Source organism: Juglans regia, chromosome 14 (genome assembly GCF_001411555.2).
Source record: "Juglans regia cultivar Chandler chromosome 14, Walnut 2.0, whole genome shotgun sequence".
NCBI lineage: Eukaryota > Viridiplantae > Streptophyta > Magnoliopsida > Fagales > Juglandaceae > Juglans > Juglans regia.
The window spans coordinates 1,868,226-1,878,261 of NC_049914.1; the positions used below are offsets into that span (position 1 = coordinate 1,868,226).

The window sequence follows — 10,036 nt, forward strand, 5'->3', positions numbered from 1 at the left end:
CAGATACGGAAAGGACACTAACATTAACTAAAGCGAATAGATCCATCTGCGGCTCTGTTTTCTCACTCTGCCATGCACCTTTCTTCATTGCAAAGTGCAAACCATGAGAATTAGGTACCTGACCTCATCAGTTTCCATTATTACAAATCAGGCCAAACTTGAACAATCAACGCGATGGTAATGTTCTGTGTACTCAGGGTGTCACGAGCCATTCAAGGAAGAATTCTACATAAAATTCACAACTTTGTGACAAAAATCTTTTGACTGGGCACACGGTTTAACAGGCATAAATTAGTCATGAGAACTCTCGTTCAGATGATGTTAAGTAATTGATAAATGCTTTCGCTATAAAGAGATTCTATCAAAATAAACTCACAAATTAATTTAATTTGATATGATAATTAAATTGTAAAATTATTTTTATTGTAAAGTATATATAATGTATTATATAAACTTTTGTCAATTTGTAGATTCTTTATTGATATAATCAATCTCATGTCACGATATCAAAAAGATTATTGGCTTTAATATCTAGCTATGACTAATATTTTACATTAATTGATCGAGTCAAATCATACTAGTTGAGATAGGATGTCAATATGTCATGGCTATCATCGCTTTAGTTTGAGTTGCAATCTCCTCTAAAAGATTTCCTCAAAAGTGTGATTGTATGATTTACACGTGAAGGAACCATTCTACATATGAAAAGGCTTTTGTTTGGTGCCATCCTTGTCATTTACTGCTGTTGCAATACATTTTTACATTGAGTTCCATTAATTCAAATATCTTCCAAATGTTTCCCTTCTAGCAATGGACACTTAAAGCTTTCAGCTTTGAGGGGTTTCAATGGTTTAGGAATTACAATGGATGGAGCTAGCTAGGAATCTTTGGTTGGGCCATGGGGGCGGGAAGCTTTGTTTTGTTCAAAAATAACAAAAAATAAAAACAAGATTTTTTCAATTCACTCAAGGATTGAAACTTTCTAAACAAATGCTCTCCAAATATAAAATAAAATCGATCAGAATGATAAGTGGATGATCAATGGTTGAATCTATAACAATTAATATTTTAAAACAAATGATTAATAAGAAGGAATAACAACAATATCAGGTCTAATTAGTACACTTTTATTCCATCTAGATGAGATAATGAACAATCTCCAGCTGAGAAGTAGTGGTTGAAAGTCATAACACGAGACCCAGTAAAAGTACTTCATGGTAGTTCAGATCCTTCCATCATGTTTGTCCTGTTCCTGATGAGCTTGATTGACATGTTATTTGATAGATTAGCCATAATGCAAGCTCTCCAATTACTGGATGATCTATTGCCGCAGAGAAAATAGAAAGAAGAATAATGATGCATGCATGAATATCTTTAGCCACTACATGTGCAGATTTGCTTAATTTCTCATTTTGAAATTTTGACGGAATTAGAAAATATTTTAGTTTTAAAGAAATTATATAAAAATAAATTTATAAACTGATATAGTTTGATGTGGTACGTCAGATTGTAAAATTATTTTTATTATAAAATAAATATAACGGATTCCATAAAATTACATCAATTTGTGAATTTACTTTTATATAATCTTTTATGTTGTAACAATTTAGTTCTCCTTTTTCTTAAATTTCATACGGTATATTCTTTTGGGGAGTCACAAGTTTATATCAATTTGACTGCTAGTTAGCTAGTACCACTTCTACTTTGTGGGTTGAGAATTATTTTTTAAATTTTATTCACAAAAGGACAGCAAGTATCGGCTGTTCTGTAGGGAAAATTATTTAGTTGAGCAAGGCGGGTCCATCTTGATCTTGATTTAGACGTAGTGCCCCCGCTAGACAGGATAATGAAGAATGTGATGGGAAAAAGCAGATGATAATGTTATAGCTTAAAACTTTAAAAGCAGCAAAAAATAAATAAAATAAAATAAAATCCACCTGTTTAATTAATCAATGCTTGAACAATGAAAACACCACGAACTAAAAGCAAGTCTTCGTAGGCCAGGTGATTTGATTTTATGGTATATCATGGATGAATAATATTATACGTAATTATGAAATGTGTAAGTATCGAACAATTATTTTGAAAAAGAGTGAGATTTATTTTTAAAAAATTATTATTTTTTATATAAATATCGTATTTATTTAAAAATTTTAAAATGATTATACGATACTTATAGATTCACGACTGCATGTACCATTATTCATCATAAATAATTCTTAATGATGGTAGAAATATATGTACTAAAATCGAGAAAATGATATATATATATATATATTTATAATTTTACTCACAATAATTATATGTGTTAACGTGTTAGTACTTAAAATGGTAAAAAAAAAATATTCTAATTATAAAATGATTATTAAAAATAATTTTATTAATTAATATAGTTTATCAAATTATAAAATTATTTTTATTATAAAATATATCTAACAAATCACATATATTATATATATAAATATATATATTTATATGTGCGCGCGCACGCGCTCTGTAGATATTTGTGGACTTAATTATTTCTTCCATCGCAACGAAATAATTGGCTTACATGAGATGTTAGGCAGCAAGAGATCGATGGAGCAATACAAAGGTAATTCATCCCAGAGCTTGATTGGCCGGCCGGCCATCTCTTGCCGGCCAGTTGCATGTCGTCAAATGATCGTGTTGTACTTCAAGGGGCATCTACGTACCACATGTGCTTCATCATTGTGTTTCTTCCTTCAATATTCCTTAATTAATTACAGCTCTAATACCAAAAGCTGTTCAAAAAACAGAAATACCAGAAAGTAAAAGCTCTCCATCTCGTGTAGTTTCATTAGAATTACATCATAATTGTAGAGTGGCTTGTTTTCCTTGTACGCGAGAAAGCAATTTTTTTTTTTTTTTGTTCTTTCCATGCGCATGCCACGCTTTGCAATCAAATAGGCAAGCCCATAATCCTAGGTGTGAGGCTGATTCGATTTGAATTAAGAGATGAATTGAATAAAATATTATTAGAATATTATTTTTTAGAGCATTAGTATTGGATTGACTATCCTATTCTTCAAATTTTGATTAATATGTAATTTTTTTACCTTTAGCTAATCATTCAAAACTTGAAGTTTACATTAGATTAGTCATCATACTCTCTATAATAATAAAATTTTATTATTTTTTATTAATTATATTTTTTTATTAATTTTTATTTTATTTTCATAATCTTTAATAACCTCCAACAAATCATATTCATTTTTATTTTCACAATCTAACAATCTATAATATAATAATCTCATATATATATAGATAGTAAAATTTCATATGAATAAAAATATCATATCTATAATATAATAATCTTAAAAAATACTTTTAGACTTGCTATAGTTCTTTTCATATTTGAAAAGAATAATAGATTTACTGTAGCTTATGGTTTGGATGAAAACAATTTAGCTAATTCAATGTAGAGTAAATATGGATTATATTTGTTAAATTTAAAGATAAAAAAACATTTGGCTAATCTAATACCGATGTTCTTAATACTATATTATTATTATTTTAAATTTTATATAAAAATTTGAAAAAATTATAATGATAAGAGAGATGAATTGAGGTGAGCTTTCCATCTAAACATAGGGTTATTTGTCTACCCAACTTAATGTATGCCATGCTTTGTCCCTTTGTGTCTACAAAACCCAATTCTTTGGTTATTATTACAATTTTTTTCAATGATAATTACACGGTCGTCAGTAATGATACTGGCCGGAACTACAAATAATATGGTTTATGTATCATACTCTTTGTATGTAGCTAACGATGATATGTAACTTTATAGACATATTAAATAAATCTAAAGTATCATATGAAACCATATTAATTTATAAGTTTATTTTTATGACATCTTTTTATAGTTTTAACACTTCTCGTAACTTAATTTATAAAGATGGTTTTTTTCGAAATTTAGTAATTCTTCATAATGAAATTAAGAAGAGAGAGAGATTTCAATTCAAGTTCCACTACATCTAATTTGCTTGGTAACGTGTAACGTCTCAACAATATGACACCCAAAAAGCATCGACAGTACTAAAAATAAATGAAGTCTTGAAATTCTAAGAAGGGTGATGGGAGGTGAAAAGTAGAATGAAGCCAATTGGAAAGTATGTAACTGCATGGCCATATCATATTATTCTCTTCCGATGCTTTGAACACATGAGGACGAGATAAAAAGTAGTAGTGAAAATCCAACTCAGACAGTACTAGATATATATATATATATATATTAGAGATCAATATATATCATACCTTTGACATTTAGTTAGGCCTGTCACCATTTCCCACCTGCCCCATTAAAGAGAATTAGATTATGACATTTGTCCACACGAAACCACCATTACTTATAATATATATACATTGATGTTCTTACGCCATTGCTAGCTACTATTGTCTTAATGCTCAGACTCTTCTTAATTTCCTTTTGTTTTATTTTTTTAATAAGTTACAAATTCGAAATTGTTAAATAATATAAATAATTAAATTTATATCTTATTGTAAGTTTAAACTTTTAGAGTAAGTGTTGATTTCACATTATATATATCAAAACAGACATCTTGAATTTTCTTATGAGTTTATTGTGATGCTGAAATAATAAATCAGATTAAGGTTGGGTTATGCTCTTTGTTTTCTAAAGCTGTAGCGATCGAATATCGACTTTTGAATCTATCTTCAAACGCAGACAAACCATATTAGACGAAAGTTGGATAAACCCAATGTTGTTATACTTTACATGAGAACATGTTCTAAAATATTGGTCGTGTCTTATTGTCGAAAATCGACTTGATGAACAGTTTGCATTAGTTTTTAGTTCTCACTTCCCAAAAACCTTGGGCTGATTTTGTCATTGAGATGGATGCATTCGGATGGTCAAAATCAAAGAAATCGTATTTTATTGTATTTATTTTTTGAGTAGTGTTACATATATTTATTTTTACTTACAAGACTCGTTTTGTTAGTATTTTTTTGAATTTTAAATTTCAAATTTTATAATTTTCAACGAGTCAATTACTGACATATGTGTGATAATATGTGACACGACCCGTTAATCTAACACAAACACGACACGATAATAACCGGTTAGGGTCAAAACGGATTGACCCGTTATCAACCCGTTAAGAAAGTTAAAATTACAATTATACTCTTATACCTTAAAGTAAAATTATCGAAATTTTAATTTCGATATTTTTATTATTTGGATTGTAATTTTAGACTTGTAGTTAGTTTTATATTTTGTATAGATATTGTGATTTTAACATTTATATAAAATTATGCTAAACTTAACAAGGTCAAACAAGTTAATTTCGGGTCTGTTCAACTCGAGTTTTGCTACTCATCATCCCCACACAACACACTTTTTTTTTTCTTAAACTTATTGAATTATTCTACTTATCATTTATATATCACACATTTGGTAAGAGAAAAAAATAAAAAAAATGTGGTGTGTGAGGATTATGAATATAATTTTACTTTACATAAACGGTTTAAAACGGGTCGGATTGTATTAACTTATTTCATAGTATTTACTAACGGATCAAAATAGTTTGACACGACACAACCCGACCCGTTATGTTAATGGGTCGTGTTGGGGTTTGAGATTTTGATACGATAAGCTTAATGAGTTGGGTTAGGGTTAACCCATATAGTATAATATACATGTCTTTACACGACACGAACACGATCCGTTAATACGATTTGACACCCCTAAACTGACATGTTGAGAAGTAAGTTTTTTTGTAAATTTTGCTTAAATACATTTAACATTTTTCTCTGCTTTTTTTTCACAACGCACGCGTAGGTTGCATCTGTTAGCTTTCAAATAATTTTAAGGTGAATTCACGGAGCAATAATTTGAACTTCGGAAAACACCCCCACATAATTCGAGTTTGAAACCTCGCTTTCCCTATATCTACGGAAAAGATTACCCGGTGCAAATAGTCACGGATATCGTCGTGTTCGGTAATGCAGAAACTCAAGATTCTTTTATGAGGTTTAATAATTTATTAAACCAACGTTGAAGGAAGCACCACTTGTCGGCAAAACCGATGGTCAGTCAGGGGTAAATAGAAGAACGTTGTTTAGAACAAAATTGAGTTGAGGTTGACTTGAAAAATGCTTTGTGGCTATACTAGGTTGTGGGTTGAAATCTTATATCAATGCTTGACGTCCACTAATAATTGAATTTTCAAAGATATACATACATCCATTCATCCACGTAGCTTTTACATAATGTCATTTCCTGATCTCCACTTGTAAAATCCATTGTAGTGCAAGTTTCTTTGCATACAATCTCGTCAAATGAACGACCAGATTGACCGAATGGACAGCCTCTGCTATTGACATCCCTCGATGCATCATTTCTCATTACTTTTTTTGTAACAAGATACAAAGCCAATCCCACTTGGGAGAGACAACTAATGGAATGCCCTGCTGCTGGCACCTGTCTTCTACAGTAGCAAATGACCCACAGCCTAGGGGGTGGAACTTGAAAGTACTCACCCCAAGAGGCATGAACAATAAGGGCCAAACATCAGCACATATATTGTCACACACTCGACCAATTGGAAGAAGAAAAGTGGTAAAATGAAACAAGGAAATAGCAAGGAAGATGAGTACATGGTTTCACTATCATTTAGCCCAAATAAAGCTTCCTCACCCAAAACAGTGCAGAATTCTTTGTGAGGTTTATTTTGCACTAATGTCAACTTCCAGAAAGACATGTAAAGGCGCCATGTATCCATTCACTTAATATTATGACAGTGCTACAGCACAACATACAACAACTACCCATAAAGATTGGACCTGCTGTCCAAGCTGGGCTAACCCTTGTGCTCTCCAGGCGTAACAGGTTGACTCCCAGAGTCTGGTGATTGTGTGTAGGAAATAGAAATCAGCTCAGACCTGTACTTTTCTTCTCTTTTGCTATCAATCACTCCAACAAGATTTTCACCATCCAATGTTTCAGATGAGAGTTTTGAATCAGGATCCTTGTCTGGAAGAGAATAAGAAATCGCAATAAGCGACTCTCGAGTCAGCTCCTCAGGAACCTCGTTGCCAGGTACTGTCTTATCCATAAAATGACAATATGTTTGGTCTGCATGCATTTGGTCACAATTATTGGACTATTAGAGAGATATCGGAGGAAAACATACAATGAGAATAACATCAAGGGAATGAGATACTCAATTCAATCAGTAAAAATCCAATTTGGACTGGCACTGACAGACACCCCATCAGCTAAAGATAAGAGGACCCTTCATGCATCGAACTCCTTGAACTTTTAACAGAATCTCTAAATACCCCCATTAACTAATTCAGCAAAGAAAAAAGTTGATACTAAATATTGAATTATCCCTGTCTAGCATAACATAACACAGAAGTTGGAAAGAGAATAAAAAGGAAAATAACTTCTACTATATATAATCAAAAGATTTGTATAATATTTTGCAAACCACTCGTCACTGCATTCTACATTCTGCTACCATTTACAGCACAGACACTCTTAAGTTTTACCTACCTAGGTCAAATTTCAATTTGAAAGAACCTTCCCAAGAAATCAGACTCAACCAATTTCATAAAATATCAGTTCAAACATCATTTGTCCCATTTTTTAAAGGTAAAGATATACCAGTTCACTAATCAGCTTTCATTGACACTTTCTAGCAACCCATCCTTCCATCCTTTGTTTTCTAAATATCTTGACTTAAATATTTTTGGTCTAACCATCCACAATGAAACACCATAATGCCAAACCAAGTCACCCACACCAGTGCACCAACTGATCTTTGCAGTAAAGGCTAAAGCATCATAACCAATTTTCTCCCATCTTGTGCCTGATCAAGGCCTACCCCAAACTTCTCATGAATGCATTCATTTCTATCATCTTACTACTCATCCATCCAAAGTTTCAGATTTTAACATGCTCATTTAACAGATATGTTGTCTCTTGGCAACCTAACAATATACCCATGAAGTATCACGCAACATGATAAAGCACATATCTCATCCTTCATATTGTCAACTACACTCCAGAGCACAAAAACCATGGAGAAATTTTCTCGCTTGGATAATATTTAGCCTAGATAATGCATTTGACCATTCATGGTCTCATGGTCATGAAAACCAAATGGGAGAAAGACGGTACTCTTTTTTTTTTATAAGTATCATATCGGCCATAATAAAGAAAGACAGTACTCTCTTCCTCCAGATGATTTGGGTTGGCCTTTTCTGGGCAAAATGTGGTCCTTCCTCCGAGCTTTCAAGTCCAACAATCCTGATTCCTTCATATCCAACTTTGTTTCCAGGTCACTCTTCCATCCCTTTTCTCTCTCTCTTAAATTTTGAGGTGAAAAGCGAGGCTGTAGATGTTCAGAACCTGAACTAGGAGTATACAATATAGACTGTGACTTCAAAAAGTGAAACTTTTAAAGTTTCTGAATTCTTTGATACATTGACTTGGACTCTTGATCACTCAGAACAAGCCCATCAGAAACTCCACCATAACTAACATAACAAAATATTGATCATTATGCTGCACCAATATTATGAAGCAAAATCTAGTAGAAACGAGAAAGCCATTCAAACATCAAGCAGCTGTGCAAGCTACTGAACTTCTTCCAACTCTCAACATTTTAACAAAATCCTCGAGATGTTGAGGTGACTGCAAGATAATTTTCTTGAATCTTTCCTTGTTTAAACCATCATTTCTAAATTAGTACCATAAAACTTTAATCTTTTTATTTATTTTTTTTCTTTTGATTTGGTAAGCAACTCACAGAAGGTAAGAGGCTTGATTGAACCCATGACCACACTCGCCACCCTATTAAACTTTTCAGGGTTGGAGGTACCGTAAACCATGGGACCAAGCTAGTCTGCATCACCAACACAAAGATGACGTTAAATCCATCACAGGCCTAGTTGTCCCTCCACTTTCAGTTCTACAAAATAAATTAACTGTTGCTTCAAAGAGAAGCAGGAGATCCTCTCCCTTATAGCTCCTAAAACCTCCTCAAACTTCTACTACAACTGCCACTGAACTCTCCAATATATCTGCCCAAGCCATGGTCATTGGTCAATAACAAAAGCCCATAATCAGAGTCTTTACCTGATTAATTAGCAAGAAGCCTTAGATATTAGGAGATTATCCCTCACCTATACCAAAAAAAAAAAGAATGAAAAGGAACCAAAACGAAACCTCTCCCCTTCTCACAGTTTCAGTTCGATTGTATAAAAACCAGTCCTTGTTTCGAAAAGACCCCAAAAAACTTTCAGGTGCCATTAGATACCAATAATATATAATTAATTAGAATTTTCATACCTCAGCGTACAAGAGAGAGATTTCACGATTCAAACTAAACGAAGCATACAGCTTTAGTTTCATAAACATATATATATTTTTTTGATAAGTTAGTTTCATAAACATATTTTAAAAGAAAGGATAAGGGCTTCCCTTGTCAATATCACTATAAGCGAATAAAATCGAACTCCTAGAAACTAGATTAAGAGGAGAAATCCTGTAGAACCAAAGTTCAAGTTTCTCGAATCATCATATAGGAAGAAGATAAAATAAAAAATCAACAAAACAAAACACCAAAAAAAAAAAAAAAGGAATTTCGGAGACGGAGAGAGAGAGAGATTACCGAGAGAGAGATGAGAAGTGCAAAAATGAGCGTTGTTGTGGGTGTTGGTCTACGAATATTACTATATATATATATATATAATATATATATATAGACGGGCAAAGGCTTGTTGCAGCGTGTTGCTTACTTCGTTAATAATTGGTCTTCTTTCCCTTTCAAAACAGAGGAAATAGAGCGCGGGGAAGATGTCTTTTGTAACCTTTAGACGAATACCATTCAACTGCAAATATAATCAAATTCAATTGTCGAATCTAAACCGGTTCCTGGAATCCTGTGTTTTTTTTTTTTTTTTTTTTAAAGAAAAAGAAAGATGTTAGTCGACATTCCACACTACATATTTTAATATTATTTTAATATTTTATTTTATTCTT

General features: G+C 32.2%; 1 long non-coding RNA gene across 1 annotated transcript; it reads right to left on the bottom strand.

The window, feature by feature from the left end:
- Positions 1-6,602: 6,602 nt before the first annotated feature.
- LOC109009220 lies at positions 6,603-9,858 on the bottom strand. Its single transcript, XR_001999015.2, has 2 exons — positions 9,666-9,858; positions 6,603-7,120 (listed from the first exon to the last, which is right to left on the bottom strand). It is a non-coding gene; the product is annotated as an uncharacterized LOC109009220 (long non-coding RNA).
- Between the last annotated feature and the right edge of the window lie 178 nt (positions 9,859-10,036).